At 39.6% G+C, this 16589-nt stretch overlaps 1 pseudogene; it reads left to right on the forward strand.

Moving 5' to 3' along the window:
- Window positions 1–15011: 15011 nt before the first annotated feature.
- LOC121453659 lies at window positions 15012–15928 on the forward strand (annotated as a pseudogene).
- Window positions 15929–16589: the final 661 nt, after the last annotated feature.

The raw sequence follows: 16589 nt of genomic DNA on the forward strand, positions 1-16589 counted from the left end.
GGTTTTTCATTAATTAGCTTCTTTGATCTAGCCAGAGGTTGCAGTCCCCAAAGAAAAGAACCACAACACTGAAGCTCAAGGAATTGACTACTTGTCAGATGAAATTAATTATCAAGATTCCTAGCCATCATGGGCAATCTTACGGCTGGTCACTGTTTCCACTTTTTGAGTCGGCGTTGCTGAATTTAGACTGTGGAGTAGATTGCGTGGATAAAGTCATCAGGCTTAATGTAATTTGCCATCTGGATTGTAACATCTGTTATCCTGATAAAGCCTTACATACTTTTGATAACACTGTTCTTTTATTTAAGGTGATCTTTCTCCTAATACCCAGTACCTTTATGAAACCTGACTCACTAAAAAGATTTGTGTGTAGAAGAGTTAAGTCTTTTCCTTCAAATCATGGCAGTGGCAAAGATACAGCTGATGAACCCCCATTTCTGTACAAGGTGATGATACATTAGTTAGTAGTTGTTTGAACTTTCACTGTGCCCCAATAGTACGCTAAACCAGAAAGCAAAATGTCATGTCCAATCAGCTCTAAACCTCAAAAGCCTAGAAGGGGCTGGCAAGAAATACTGTTGAAAAACCTGGATTTACTCTGCAGAGAGGGGTTGCTTCTTCACACTGGTTCATGTTTGCTACATCAATGTACTTCCCAGTAGAAGCCTGAAAAACATAGCTGCGTAGGAAACTGCCCCAGGTTTAGACTAAAGCCCCCCCCTCCAAAAAAAAAGCACAGAAGTACATACCGAAGACCATTTGGGATATTTTTGATGTTTTTATCCACTGCATAAGCACTAAGAATACACCCAGAAAGTCAGAACTAGAAGGATTGATCTAATAGAAATGGAGCATCTACAACGAAGGTGATAGCTCAAGTTTTACCACCAGACGGACCTCCCACAAGATGACCAAGTTTTCAGATCAAATGGGAAAGGGTATGCAAGGTACTTTGTACAGCCCTTGATACAGGATAGGCCTGGAGTACATACTAGTTAGTGTAACATAAAATGTAAAATAGAGCTGAATTCATGAAAAATAGGGTGAAGCCCATCATTTACTGAAATCATTACTTTCTTCTCTCTTTTTGGAATTAGCATGTGTGTAGACTAAGAATTGCTCACAGCATTTCTGTTTCCTAGACAGTCACCCACAGAGCTGTCATTCTATCTCTGGGTTTATGAAGGATTCAGGCAGCACTGGCTATTCTGAGCTAGTGGAGCTTTGCTTAGAGTTGACACTTTCACTCTTAATTGTCCTCTCCTCCCCTCCCCTCCCCTCCCCTCCCCTCCCCTCCTCTCCTCTCCTCTCCTTGTTCTCTCTCTTTTTCCCTCCCTCATCCCCTCTGAGTTCTTTCTGCTTTAATGACCAGGAGGTTAAATTCATTTATCTACTATAAAAAGGTAACATTGGGACATAGTTGAACCTAGAAAAAGAATTCGCTTAGTCACCTTTTTCATGTGTTATTTTGTCAATATTCTGTCCTTCCTCATCACCTAGCTTCAGCAGTGGTTCTTATTGATTCTTGAGTGATGGGTTGTCATGAGAACCTCAAGGATGAGGGGCCTTATCAAAAGGTGTCTCTGAAAGGTGCTTTAGTGTGGAGACAGTCTTGGGTTCTACAAACTTCTGGGGAAACTACTTCGAGACTTTGTGGGTTGTCACAAGATGGTCATCAAAGATCCATGAGACTTCCTGTTGACTTCTGAGAAATGGAAAGTAAGAAAACGGCAAACTGATATTAACAGCACAGATTTCTTTAGTTTTAATATTAGGGAAATTTCTCATTTTAACAGACCAGGGAGTTCAGAACTGTGATCGGGAGAAAGTTTCCAATGTTCGATGTATAAATTGCTTGTTGCAAGTTGGGTGTCATTTGCTGAGTGGAAGTGAATTGGACTTAAGGTCCAGGGTGTGCACTTTAGATATCTGTTCTGAAATATTGGAAGTCTTAGACTCCAATGTTTTTTTTTACTTACTTAACAAGAAAAATTATCATTTCCTTGGGAACCATTGTATCTGTTCCTAATTTTTTTTTTTTTAGGCTCTCAGGGAACAGTGTAGTCTTAGATAATTGTTTTATCCAGAAGGAGAGTATTCAAATGAGATAAAAATCAAATTATATAGTCTGTTTAGAGAAATGGCTTTTCCATTGTCATAGACATGCATTTTGTACCTATAAATAACTGTACATATAAACATATGTGACATAGAATATCTAATAATTTGAATTTAGCAATTAGTATATTGTTTAAGTTCACATTAATTTGGTCAGTATTTCTCTGTTGTAAACCACAGGCATAATTAATATATTAAATTCTGTCACCAAGTCACTTACTTTTCATTCAGTTATTATATTAATCAGAATAAAAAACACTATTATAATTTCTCTCAAGTTATTAGCCTTATCAAATTGGTACACTTAAATGTGTACTCTTACTTTGTTATGGAGGTAAGATGACTTTCCCGTGGAGGGTATCTTCCGTACGTGTTCAATATCTGTTTCTCTCATTCATTTTATGAATCATTGCCCACTGCTAAGCTTTTTAACTTCTATGAATTTCGCTCCATCCCCAGTTCCTTTAACGACCAGCTTATTTGGCACAGCTGCAGAAAGAACCCTTTGAGATTGAATCTCATCACATACATCTAAAAACTTTCAGCTCAGAGCAAATTTCCAGCGGATAATTATAGGTGTCATTAAAACTGAATCTGTGATGGTCAGGGTGTCAGAAACCTTATTATGGATGCTCTCTTATTGCTGCAGGAGAGTTTCTGTTTTGCCTGGGGAAAGTGTTTGAACTCTGCACAACTGTCTGCGTTCTTTCCTATGCCTGTTTCTTCCCCCACTCTAGTTCTGCTTGAGAATAATTGTGGGGTGTTGGAGGGATACAAATAAGAGTAAATTCAGCCATTGACTTAGAATTTTTCTCAGCCATTATTTGTTATTAACTAGTGATGTCTAACAAATTGGAAGCATTCTATGAACATCAAACAGAACCTTAATTTGCATGGCTTTCCTATCAAGCTTATGCGTTAGCTCCTGTTGTGGTGATTATTTTACCAATGAAGATCCTAAAACTCAGAGAGTTTATATAGCTTGCTCAGGGTCAAGTAAGCAGTGTTTTTCAGAGCTCAGTCCCTGCATTCATAGTTTTGTCATTTTTCACCTTGATCTTTTTCCTTTATGTGTGTATGCTTGTGTGTGTGTGTGTGTGTGTGTGTGTGTGTGTATGTGTGTTTCAATTGTTTGTAAATTGTATTTTGTTTTGAGAGGAAGTCTGAAAAATACTTTGCAGCTTCTGTTGCCCTAAGACTGCTAGAAATCTTCAGTCTCAACTTCTAGAAGTACTGGGAATAAAGGGATGAACCAATCATCAGTATTTACTGTAATGCCTTCAGTGTGCCATCTCTGGTAGGATATCCCTAAGAGTAATTCATTGCCTAGTTCCTTACCCTAACAAATTTGATCTGAATATATTTTTCTATTTTTAATTTCACATGTTAAAGTATGCTTGATGCTGAAACTGGTGCGTGGGGCCTGAGCATATACAGTGGGGGCAGCCTCTTTGGTGATTCTGAAACATGTGTTGCCTGCTATCTTGGCTCAGAAGACAGGTAAACACACTACTCCTTAAATGGCCAAATGGACCAAGACAAGGACTCCAGGAAGTTGGAGAAAATACCCCAAGGTTGTCATAGATTCCTCTGACATGACACTATAATAATGAGACATTGAAAACTCTCTAGAAAATTGAAAATTGTGAAGTTATAAGGAGTGTTTTTTCTAAGATAAATGGTTTTGCTTCTGGATGTTGAGAATTATTTAAACAATAGCTTTGTTCTTGAGGAGGTCTATCAGTCATCAACTTTTATCTTAGTGATGTGTCACAAACCAAGGATGGTGGATACTTGTCTTCTTTCTAACTACATCTCTACAATGTAACATGCCATAGGCAGTAGATCTGCCCAATGGCTACTCTTCGTTTTTTGACTCCCTGCAAGTGTCTTTGCTTGAGTTGGCTGAAGCCTCTCTAACAGCAAATATACTGGGAAATGTGAAGACTACATGGTGGATAGGTTTGTTGGTTAAAATAGTCTAAGTTGGCATCCGTGGTCTTCTAGAGCTTGGAGGACGCTGCTCTAGGCTCTTCTGGCTTTTAAAGTCAATTGGTATTGTGACAGGGTTTCCTTTATAAGTGACTGGTGTTTGTATACCTTCTCCTTGTTCTGTATGACAGCTGTTTCAATTGTAACATGATGTGGGAAGTTTATTTTTTGGTCATGTCTAGCTGGTGTTCTATGTGCTTCTTGTATCTGTGTGGACATGTCTTTCCTAATTTGAGGAAGTTTTTTATCTATGATCTGTTGAAGATTTTCTCTATGCCATTGACCTGGGCTTCTTTGTTTTCTATGTCTTTTATTAATAAATATTGTATTTCTGTGTCATTTAAGTAAAATGTCTGTATATTCCTTTTCATTTGAAATTTTTTTTCATATTATTTTTGAGTGGTCAAACTCCTCTCTTTTGACTCTGAGTTCTAAAATTCTTCTATTTGATCTACTCTTTTAGTGGGCCTCCCTCTGAGTTTTCTAGCTGGGTAGTTGAATTTTCCCATTCTATCTTCACTTCAGTTTGGGTTTTCTTTGGTATTCCTGTGTCTTCACTGAATCCAGTTTTGAGGTTTTAGATTTTCTTTGTCATTTTATTCACTCTTATCTTTGGATTTTCTTGAACTTGACTTGGGAATTTATCCTTGCCTTTTTAAAGTTCATTAAGATGTCCATTCTGTCTTCTCTAAGTTCTTGGTATTATTTGATTATGCTTATGTTTCTTCTTTTAAGTATATGTCTTAGTGTAGTGATAGGAGCGGTGGGGCTGCATCCCCAGCACCCCGGCCCCCTGGCCGCCTGGCTAGCTTATGCCCCGAAATAACAACACACAAATTGTATTCATTTAAACACTGCTTGGCCATTTAGCTCTAGCCCTTACTGGCTAATTCTGATATCCCAATCAACCCATCTCTAATAATCTGTGTAGCCCCGGTCTAACCGGGAAAGATTCTAGCCTACGTCCATCCTGGGTCAGAGCTTCATCGCGTGTGTCTGCCCAGGAGAGGAGAGGATGGCATCTCTCTGAGGTGTCTGCCCTGAGCTCACTTCCTCTTCCTCCCAGCATTCTGTTCTGTTTACTCCACCCACCTATGTTCTAAGCTATGAGCCCAAGCAGTTTGTTTATTACTTAGCCAATGAAATCAACAGATTGATATATGACACTCCCACATCATCTTAGGATTCAAGTATGTAATTCTTGTTGGAGAATATCTCTATAGGACTGGCAGAACTGGGTAGAGTAAGTGGTGCCACAGTGTCTTGTCTTTTTATATTGTTTGTGTTTGTGCAATGTGACCTGGGCATGTAGACTTCTCTTGGTTAGGTCAGCCTGCCTCTGCTGAGTGAATTTTTTCCCCTAAGTTTGATTGATTTCAGATCAGGTTTGAAAAATTGATAGGTCAATTCTTTGATTATTCAGTGTTGAATTTTGGTTGGAGGGATGGGGTGATTCCAATTAAGTTGTAACCAAGAAAGCCTGTGAATACAATTTCTGCCAGTGTCTTAACAGACTGGTATACAAATTGCCCTGCCTGAGCTCTGCTTGGGACTCTAAAGATGGTGCAGGTAGACTGGGATCTGGAGTGCTCACCATGCTAGGTTGGCACATAGTCTGTAAGGTTCCAGGAAATTCTCCAGACTTGGTATGTATAAAGAGCTAGGCCTAATAGTTTGGGATCAGACTTTAATATTTAAAATATGAGGGTATGGACAGTATTTAAGATTTAAACCATAACAGGTATTACTACTTCCTTTTCATTGGATGAGAAAAGTAAAGCCTTCAGGCTAATTATGTTTTCAAAAAATATATAGTCAACGATCAGCAGAGAAATGCTTCAGTCCAACTAATTCTAAACACATATATTACTTCTTACAATCTATATAACACCCTTTTGCTAGTAATGGTACAAAGGATAACCTGAGATCAGATGGAAGTAATGGAAATCGATTCCTCACACTCTGTAGCAATTCTTTTCTATCACTCTGGCTGGTAACATTCTCTCATTGTATCCATACATACATCGCTTTCTCATTATTTCCTCTTTATCAAATTCTGTCACAAAAATATCTAGGAAATCACTTGCAAGTGGTTAAAAATGACTGAATAGATTGTTGTCCAGAATTAGGAGTTTTCTTTTTTATTCAAATGGATCACCCCAGAACTAAAAATAACACATCTTTAGATGGGTTTATATGAAAGAAGATTCATTACAGCTTTTCCTACGAGTACATCATTGAGCTGTTACTGCTGCAGTCTTGGTAGGTGGTCTATCATGATAGAAGGCAAGGTTTTGGATTCTGTAGAATAATTCAAACATTGTTATACTTCTAGTGTTTATTTACCTTTAGCTTTCTTTAAATGAAAGAAATGAATTTAAAATGCTTCCTTTTTATGTGTGGGAACATTAAAGAGGTATGGCACAGAGTAGGTGTGCCATGAATGGTGGGCATAATGTGCCTGGTAAAGTCTCAGAACACAGGAGGTAGCCAATAAGCATGGGTCAGGTTGGAACTAGGCCCAGGTGTGATGGGGATGAGAACTCAGCCAAGTGAAGCCTGTCAAGTGTAAAGGGTGAGCTTGACTGCTGATTTCAGGGACTCAAGAAAAGACATGCTTCAGGGGATTGAGCCGGGCATTTCTGGGAGGGCTTAAGTGACAGGAGGCCATTCCCTATAGCGGGGATCACCTTCTGAAGTCAGAAGAGAGATAGGTGCTGTTTGCCTGTCTTCACTTCTTGCTGGGCAACATCTAATTCTGATAGTGCTGCTACTGCCACTGTCCTTCACTGACTCCAGTATCTTCGGCTTTCTCATATAGACATGAGGCAAGGTAAAAAAGACAGGGCCGATGATGGGGATACAAGGGGGAGAAAAGAGCTCCTCACCTGAGTGTAGCTGAAGAGATTCATCAGCTGAGAATTGATGATGCCAGCACAACACACAACTATTGTGAAGGATGCCCCACATACTGTAGTTCTCTTATATAGAAATGGCTTAAAATAAAATGCTAAAATAGCAATAAGCTAGAATTTCAGGATGAACCTGTATGAAGCAGAGTTCAAGGTTATTACAAAGGTGTTGCTAATATATTTAGGAGCAGGGGTTCCCAGAAAGGCACTCTTGAGAGGAGTACATACCCAAGTATGGGAGATGTGACTCATTGCATTTACAATAACCATATATGCCATTTTTTGGTGGATTTTGAACCTGTATATTTTCAAAGGATTTTTTCATAAATTTATATGACACTTCTTCAGGATATTTTTCTGCCAGACTGAAGACCAGTGGCTCTCCAGGAATCCTCTTGATTTTCAGCATTAATGGGAGCATGAAAGCATCCAGGTTTGTGTACTGGCTTCTGTCAGGTTCTCAGCCTATCCAGCACACAGACTGTCACTGTCAGTTGGACATACGCTATCTTAGTAAATACTCTACCAAGTTTGAAAACCATTAAGTTCATGTTCCAATACAAACCAGATTCTTGAACCATAGATTTCTATGCTATGTGGGCAGAAGATGATTTATTTGGAATACATCTACTGAAAGTATATATTCTAATCTTGTCATAATAACTTAGGGCTATCTGCTACAGTAAGGTGGTATAGGTAGTGTCAATATGACCATGCCAGGATGCCAAGGATGAAACCTTGTTGAAACCACTATCTAACCAGCTGCCACAGGAAATAATCAGGAATTATATTTCCACTGTAATGATGTTGAGAAATACTAACAGCATCAATTGTGATGACTCTTGGTCATTTTTGTGTTGTTGAACTAACAAGTCCTGTGAGTATGTTAAAGTATAATTGCTAGACTATTTTCTATGAATTCCATTTAGAAAACAGAGAAAATACAAAAAAGGCAAGGCAATGTAGTGGGAGATTTTGGGGACACATTAGGATAGGTTTTGTTAATCATTTGTGCATTTCAGAATAAGGACATTTAAATCTGGAAACATGAATATGTAGGGGAAAGTTTTCAAGCATGAAGACAGTAAATGTATCAAAACAATGTGTGTTTGACTTTAGTTGCTAATTAAATAGTCTTACTTGTTGAGAATTGTAGTTTATGCATAGATATGTGGTAACTTTATATGACAGAGTGGATCTTATTGGGAAAGGAAACATATTTCTCCCTGCTCCTCCTTGTGGAACATTACAGAGAAGTTTCTGTCATGGATCAGCTTAAAAAAAAATTCGCTGATTGAAACAAAAGAGACATTTGCAATATTTCTAGTCTTAGTGTGTCATCTAGGGAAAACAGATGAGGGGTGTACAAGCTGGCCATTCTATATGTTTTTGATTGCTGAATCTTCAGGGATTCTAGGACACAGCTCCCTGGGGACATTAGAATGTTCCAAACTGGTTTAGTTATTCCTTTTAATCAGCTCAGTGGCCTTCCTTCCCATCTCTGCTGTCATTGCCTCTGCATCACTTGAGAAAGATGAGGGTGACTCACACAGGACCCTGCTGCTCTGCATTCAGCCCTAGGGGGGTTAGACACTTGCTTTTTCATTCCTCCTAAGGAAACAAAACCCTTGAGAATTTGTAAGCATGCTCCATTGGCCCGCCCTTCTCTGGACTTCTCAACTTGCTTCCAAGCTGACCTCCTTACATACTAAATTATTTTTATAAAATAGGGAAATTTTTAATTTTAATTGTTTGTCTCTTTTGGTAGTGTTTGCTGTAGATCCTTTCAAATGCTGAAATGTATTGAAGACATAAAATCATGGGTGACTGTGAAGTAGGGTTCTAAACAAAAAAACCCCACCTCACCTGCATTTTGCAGATTGTATAAGGGTGACTGACTAATTGTAATTGTAATTGTGGAGAGTTGGGATGGTGCAGTTCTGGAACAAATTATCATGGTTTGTCTTTAGCCTCATAACAGCCATCCATTGTTAACAACTGTGTTTGATGTAGCATCCTGGCTGACTATCAGGTAAACCATTTCAGAGTTCACCGACACTGCTCCCTTCTACCAGCACAAAGACTAAGATCAGATAATGTTTGAAGCCTACAACTAAAATTCTGCTGCACTGCCATATCCTACCTGCTCAGGGTTCCTATCAACATATATTAAATGTGCTTTGATTTATGACTGACTTTCTCTTTTTCTCTTCCTATAAAAATACCATGAAACAGTTATCACACCAGAACATGGTATGAGATAACCTAAATCGGTGTTCCCCAGCTTTGAGCACTCATATTGAGTTCCACAGTAAACTGTCTTGTGTTTCCCATGAGAGGAGACTGTTTCTGCATCAACAACTTGCAATCTGTGTATGTTTTCTCATAATATTTTCTCTACATATTAGAGGCACTCAACTTCAACCTTTTCGGCATTTTGAACAGAATAATCCTTTTGCTGTTAGTGACTGACCTTTGGATTCAGGAATGTTTATAGAATCCCTGGCTTTTACTTACTAGATGGAGAAATATCCATTCTCAATCACATAGTCATAACAAGAAAAAATGGTTTTGGACATTGCCAGTGATGGAAGGTCTCAGCACTTGCTACGAACAGGACACTAAGCATTCTAACAAAGTCCCGAGCTGATGGCTCAAATCTCCATTCTACTAACTTCTGAATAAATACTACAATGGTTGAGCGTCCAATGGAAGCTGAAACAAAACAGAACAAAAACAATGACAACAACAAAATCCTGAGCACAGACACTGTGCTGCTCAGTGAGGATCATTAAGAACCCATATTTCTGCACGTGTTTTCTTTATTCTAAGGTAAAACAGAGCTGTGAAAGATGATCACAAGAGCCCTCCAAACTTCTTGAGTTTCATTTTTCTCATCTACTTAAACTGGAATTGTAGCTCTTGTTTTGTGGAATTTTTAATATGCTATTATTTATTATTATTTATTTATTATTTATTCTTTTGTTTGGGTGTGTGTATCTATCATATTCTATGAACTTTCATGGGGGCTGGAAGGAGATAGCCATAGTCGGTGAAAGAAACACTAAAAATAAACAATTACCCATTGAGCTAAACACTTTGAAAGAAATTGACAAGTATTTTTTGGGTTGGAGGGTGATAGGTCTGTCAGGAATGGTCTCTTTGGGGGATTGTAGAGACCCAAGAGCTGAAGAAAGAGAAGGCACCAACAATGACAGGAAAAGGGTTTTTAACAGCTCTAAATGATGGTCAGTGCTGATATAGGATAGAGAGCCAGAGGCCCATAAGCACTGCTCCCTACAGTGTGGTTCCCAGATCTCTGGCCATTTCCACATTCTGCTTCTAATCTGCCACACAACTTAGGATCTTGCACAGGAACCAAATCAACACAGGCTTCATGCTTTGAGAAAGTCAAGCCAAAAACATAAGGAGGAGGAGGCAGCATGCTGAGTCACATGTTGTATGTGCCAGTGTCCAGACCATCCCCTTAGTCTTCAAGTTAAGGACTTCTCTGTGCTGTTAATTTTACTCTTGGGAGCTGTCCAACATTCTATCAATGATTAAAATATAAACTGACTTTAAAAAATAATGAAGGAAAGATTATGCATGCAGTTGTCAAGGGAATACTGGAACTTACTCCTGAAATTCTTTTGTATCAAACCCCACAGATCCTTAATATGTCCCCTCAAAATTTTTCTTCGTGCACACCCCTGATGGAAAGAGGGAAGTAATCAAAGCGTGAGCAAGTGTGTTCAGCACTATTGTGAGCTCAACACAAAATGAAATGTCCTGAGGGTAATGAAGAGACTTGAGACACTGCTATACCCTGAAACTTGGTCTAGTTTAGAATGCAAAGGTGACCACATATGAAAGCATCAAGTCATTTAAAACCACATCTAAGGACACGTAATCATTAGATGCTTCAGAGTGAAGGGCTTACTCATTAGCAAACAGGGCAGGCGAGGACCAAGGATTCAGAACAATGTTCCTGGTGTTAAGCCTTGGACAGACAGCTGGCATAGGGCAGGAAAACTAAAATTATCGATTTATGAGGGCCTATGCCACGTGGATGGCACTTTGGTATGATGATAAGGCATGGTAGGAATGTATCCAAAGGACTGTGAGAAAGAAGTTCTGGTAATTGGAAGGAGAAATAATGGAGCACACACTGGAGATCATGACACAGAAAATCTGAGAAGTGAAACCCCAATGAAGATTCTTGAATTAGAAGTGATATGAAAAAAATCACATAAGACATCCATAGAATTTGGGGAGAGGTAAGATGTTCATAGGATTTGGGAAGAATGGTCATTCTTAGTTCTTGCCACAGTAGGGATCATCTCTACAATGTGTCCAAGACAAGTCTGCATGTCTATGCCTGCTCCATTGTGTGAGTTAAATTGCATGATAGATATGAAAGTGCTTTGTTGATTTTGTTATTTTCATGGTAACTGAGTCCACCATTGCTGCCTCACTGTGCCTTTTAATCAAATATCTTTTGCAGAATTCAGGCCAAGTGGATTAGCCAGTTTTACCTTGCTTCCGATGAAATATCATTGCACTGACCCTCAGAATGCCTGTCCAGAGCTTGTCCATGGGTGCTGTGGTACATTGTCATCTCTAACATCATATGTGCATCTGGTCTGACAGAATCCCATCTGATGAGGCAACTACCAAACAAAGAACTGAACCCACCATCTCAATTAGCAAGGAGGTTTGATCAACTTTAATCTTTCAACTTTGATCTGACTAGAAATTTTGCAGTCATGTTCTAAGTCTTTTGTGTATTTCAGGGTTCCCTGCAGGTAACCATGTAGACTCAACAACTAATTGCTGCTCTAGACAAGCCCCTGACAGACTACCTGTCTGTCATTTGCTTCTCCTTGGGCTGAATAGCACCGACTTAGTGGTTTTCCACCACAGCCTTCAGCAGGTAGTTTTTGACGACCAAGATGTTATAAAAATGGCATTTATTGGGTTAACTTTGGTGATTCCTTTCATTGCCAGCAGGGCTGTAGTCTCTTGAATTCAGCTGTGCCTGTTTAAGATTTCAGCTTTTTAGCATTTTCTGCAAGGCCTGCGCTGTGTTTTTAGAGGAGGTGCTGTGCATTTTTTTCTGTAGGCTTCTATGCAATGAAGATCCACAAAGACTTGCGTTTTGATTGATGACTGTATTTAAGAAGTTATTTAAGTATTATGAGGTTGCTGTGTTCTTTTTGCTTAGGATCAGCCTTTTAAACTGCTCTTTCTCAGCAGCTTCATTCTGACAAGGAACATTCTCTTTGCATTTCATTTTTATTTTTAGGCGTTTGCAAGGAGCCTGCCTTGAAACAGCAATCTTCTCTATCCAGAGGAGGGCAGAAGACTGTCAGGATTGATGTGTTTATCTCATCATTGTTCATCCCGCAAGCAAGGCATAGTGGGCCATGGTTTAGGCTCTCAATACACATGGCTGCATTATAACCCAGTAATACCCTCAAGGAGTTGATACATCTTTAAGGGTGTTGTGTGTTATAATGATGATTGTAGTGAATGGGAAGTATTTGGAGCCATTCTGACTCTGGACCAAACTTTCCAATTGACTTAGGAAAGAGGGTAACACATCAAGTTTGTGTTTCTGAAATATACTGCAGGTTGGGTTTCTATTTGAGTATCATGAGAAGGATGGTGTTGCTCTGGATTAGAACCAGCTTGAGGATGGAGTAGTGTCTATGTATGATGGTGATTGGGAGGTAACATTGATAGGACTCAGGAACTGAGAGGATGTTGTAGATGAGGGGAAAAGACATAGTAAAAAGGATTTCTCACTTTGTTGGTATTACACTGAAGGGGAGTAAAGACAAATTAGGTGTGAGTAAAAATGAAGAAGCCATAACCCAGCAGTAACTGAGAGTAACCACCTCAACCCCTTAATAATCCTCACAGTGAACACAACCCTTCAGTAACTGCCAGTATCCACCTTAACCCCTAATCACCAATGACTATGAGTATTGCTTCCTCAAGGGGAAAGGAGACTCCAAAACAGAAGAACTAACTACTTCAAACCCTAGTTATGCTGGCCTCTGTGGAAAAATTATTTTCTGGCATTCCCTTTAGTTGGATGCTCTTTAAGTATTCGCTACCCTTCTGAGCATGGGTGGCTTAGCCAGCGTGCAATCACACTTTCCTAATATGTTCATGTTAGCATCTTCTGATAGTCATTCCTCCAGCTTAGGCAGTGTTGTATTCTTTGTAGCATCTGCAGAAAGCATTGGTTTTTAACTTGAAAGATTTCATCATTCATGCTGACTTTAGTAGGGATTGAAAATTCCTCTTTCCTCTCTCTGTAGTCCTGTTGTTTGGCCTAAGTACTCAGACATTAAGACTTAACCTGAGAACTTCAGCCAAACTATTGAATAAAACAGTTTCCTTCTTGAAGGGTTGACATATTTGGAAGTTGACAGGAAGGTCAGCTTGAGAGCAAAGGCAACACAGAAGCAAGAGAACCAAGTGATTCATCTCCAAAACACTTCCTGACGATATCATTTGAAATTCTGGGCGTTCTATTCTACTTGATCTCATCATTGTCAGTTACATGATCCAATATAGTCTTTCTGTTTAACTGAGGTCAAGTTGTTTATCTCTCACTTGTAACTAAGAACTCTTTCAAATGCAACATTACAAGACAGAAATTAACAGACAGAATTAATGATTGGTGGTGATGAATATTTACGGAGCTCTTACTGGGTGTTGTATGTCATGACAATTAACACATTTTATCCAACAATATTAAAAGTATGGTGATCCTTGACCAGAACAGATGATTATGACTCTGAAGGGACACCTAAGGTCATACAGGTAGAAGCCAAATAGAGGCAGCCTGACACCAGAGCCCATGCTTAAGATTACAAAAGAATAAAATGAAAATTCTATGAAAAAGAGGCCACACATTTGAAAGAGAGAAGGATGGCATAAATAGGAATGTTAGAAGGGGGAAATGATGTAGTTATAGTTTCAAGAACAAAAGAAAATAAAATATGTAAGCTTCTTTCATTAAAAAAAAAAAGCTTGCACTACTTGCAGGCCCCTGGCAGGAGGACCAGGATCTGTCCCTGGGGCATGAGCTAGCTTGTTGGAGACCATTTGCTATGTAGGATACCATGCTCAGTCTTAATGCAGTGGAGAGGGGCTTGGTTCTGCCCTAACTTAATGTGCCAGACTTTGTTGACTCCCCATGGGAGCCCTTAGCCTGTTGGGAGGAGGGGATGGAAAGTGGGCTGGGAGGGAGGTTTGGTGGGTGGAAGGGAGAACTGTGTTTGGAAGGTAAAATAAAGAAAAAAAGAAATACTAGTTAAAGAATCATCTTAAGAATCATAAGCATTCTATTTTTCCAATATTTTCCATACAGTAAAAAGGAGAAGTCAGCAAGCAAAGCCACACTAATATACTTCAGATTAAGTCCTGATCATTATTGCTGTGTAAGACCCCACCTAACAAGAAGTGGCTTTATAAAAGATCATTCAATTCATATAGCAGTGAGAACTCCCTCTGGTTTATACTAATAGTAAGGAGGCCACTTGTTGGTTCCCAACTGCCCAGCCCTGAAATAATCACATAGAAACTACATTATTTAAATCACTGCTTGTCCCATTAACTCTAGCTTCTTATTGGCTAATTCTTACATATTAATTTAATCCATTTCTATTAATCTGTGTATCATCACATGGCTGTGGCTTACTGGCTAAAGTTACAGTGTCTCAACATGGCTTCTCTCTGACTCTGCCTCTTTTCTCCCAGCATTTAGTTTAGTTTTCCCCACCTACCTCTACTCCCTGCAAAGGCCCAAGACAGTTCCTTTATTTATCAGTGGTAATCACAGCATACAGAGGGAAATTCCACATCATATACTATACTGCCAGCTACCTTTATGACATCTTAAATTAGTTCTTTTCATAGGATCACAAACTTTACATGTCAAGAAAATGGGGCTCTTTCCCATCTTGCAAGATGTCGAGTGAAAAAGGCGAGAAACCTGATACAAAAGAGAAGAAACCTGCAGCCAAGAAGGCTGGCGGTGATGCCCCTGCCGCTGGTGCAGCCAAAAACGGTAACCCTAAGGCTAAAAAGCTCAAGAAGGGGAAGCCCCATTGCAGCCGAAATCCAGTCCTTGTTAGAGGAATTGGCAGGTACCCCCGATCTGCTATGTATTCCAGAAAGGCCATGTACAAAAGGAAATACACAGCTGCAAAAACCAAGGTTGAAAAGAAGAAGAAAAAGGAAAAGGTCTTTGCCACTGTCACAAAACCAGTTGGTGGTGACACGAATGGTGGTACCCGGGTGGTTAAGCTTTGAAAAATGCCCAGGTATTGTCCTACTGAAGATGTGCCTCGGAAGCTGCTGAGCCATGGCAAAAAGCCCTTCAGTCAGCATGTGAGACGCCTGCGTGCCAGCATCACTCCTGGGACTGTCCTCATCATCCTTACTGGGCGCCACAGGGGCAAGAGAGTGGTTTTCCTGAAGCAACTGGGCAGTGGTTTACTGCTTGTGACAGGACCTCTTGCCCTCAACAGAGTTCCTTTGAGAAGAACACATCAGAAGTTTGTCATCGCCACCTCTACAAAAGTTGATATCAGCACAGTTAAAATCCCCAAACACCTGACTGATGCTTACTTCAAGAAAAAGCAGCTGCGTAAGCCCAGGCATCAGGAGGGCGAGATCTTTGACACAGAGAAGGAGAAATATGAGATTACAGAGCAGCGCAAGGCTGATCAGAAAGTGGTGGACTCACAGATTCTGCCAAAGATCAAAGCTGTTCCTCAGCTGCAGGGCTACCTGCGCTCTCAGTTCTGTCTGACCAAAGGGATGTATCCTCACAAACTGGTTTTCTAAATTGCTGACAACCTAATTAAACAACTTTATGTGTCTCAAAAAAAAGAAAAGAAAAGAAAAAAGAAAATGGGTTCCTGATTTCAAATACCATTTCAGTCTGTTTCTCTTGCTGTTTTCTCTATTTCAGTCACTGGGAACATTAGGTACTTGACTTGTGAATGTATCAGTATATGAAAAGTCACTGAACCCTTGTTCTTTTCCTCTTTGTTATTCATTAGCAAGTTGCCAACTATGTATTCAAATTATTTTTTGGGAAACACTCACCATCCACATTGGACTTCATAAGTTTTTTAGATGTATGAGGTTAGTATCTATAATAGGATATTTACTCTTGAAGTTTCTATTGCCTCTATCTGACTCTTTCTATAGCCACTGACTTCTCACAACTGAGTTACCAGCACCACTATCAGCTTTCCACATCCCTTTCTGGATCTCCCAGGCACCATTCTCTATCACTGGGCCCTTTCTGTCCAATCATCTGCTTTCATTTCTCAAAGTGGGGCTTCTTGATGATGCTCTTACTTATTTCTTGTATTCTCCAACACAATGTAAGCTTCTTGGCCTAGCTTCTTTACTGAAAGCTTATAGTACCACAGTCAAAGCCATGTTAGACACCTCAGAGTTGCTCCATCATATAAAATAGGTGGACAAACAAACACTTAGACAACAAAATGATGGAGAGACAACCGTTTCTCA

Source organism: Microtus oregoni, unplaced genomic scaffold (assembly GCF_018167655.1).
Source record: "Microtus oregoni isolate MIOR12 unplaced genomic scaffold, Mior012 000011F_ref0000422, whole genome shotgun sequence".
NCBI classification, from domain to species: Eukaryota; Metazoa; Chordata; class Mammalia; order Rodentia; family Cricetidae; genus Microtus; species Microtus oregoni.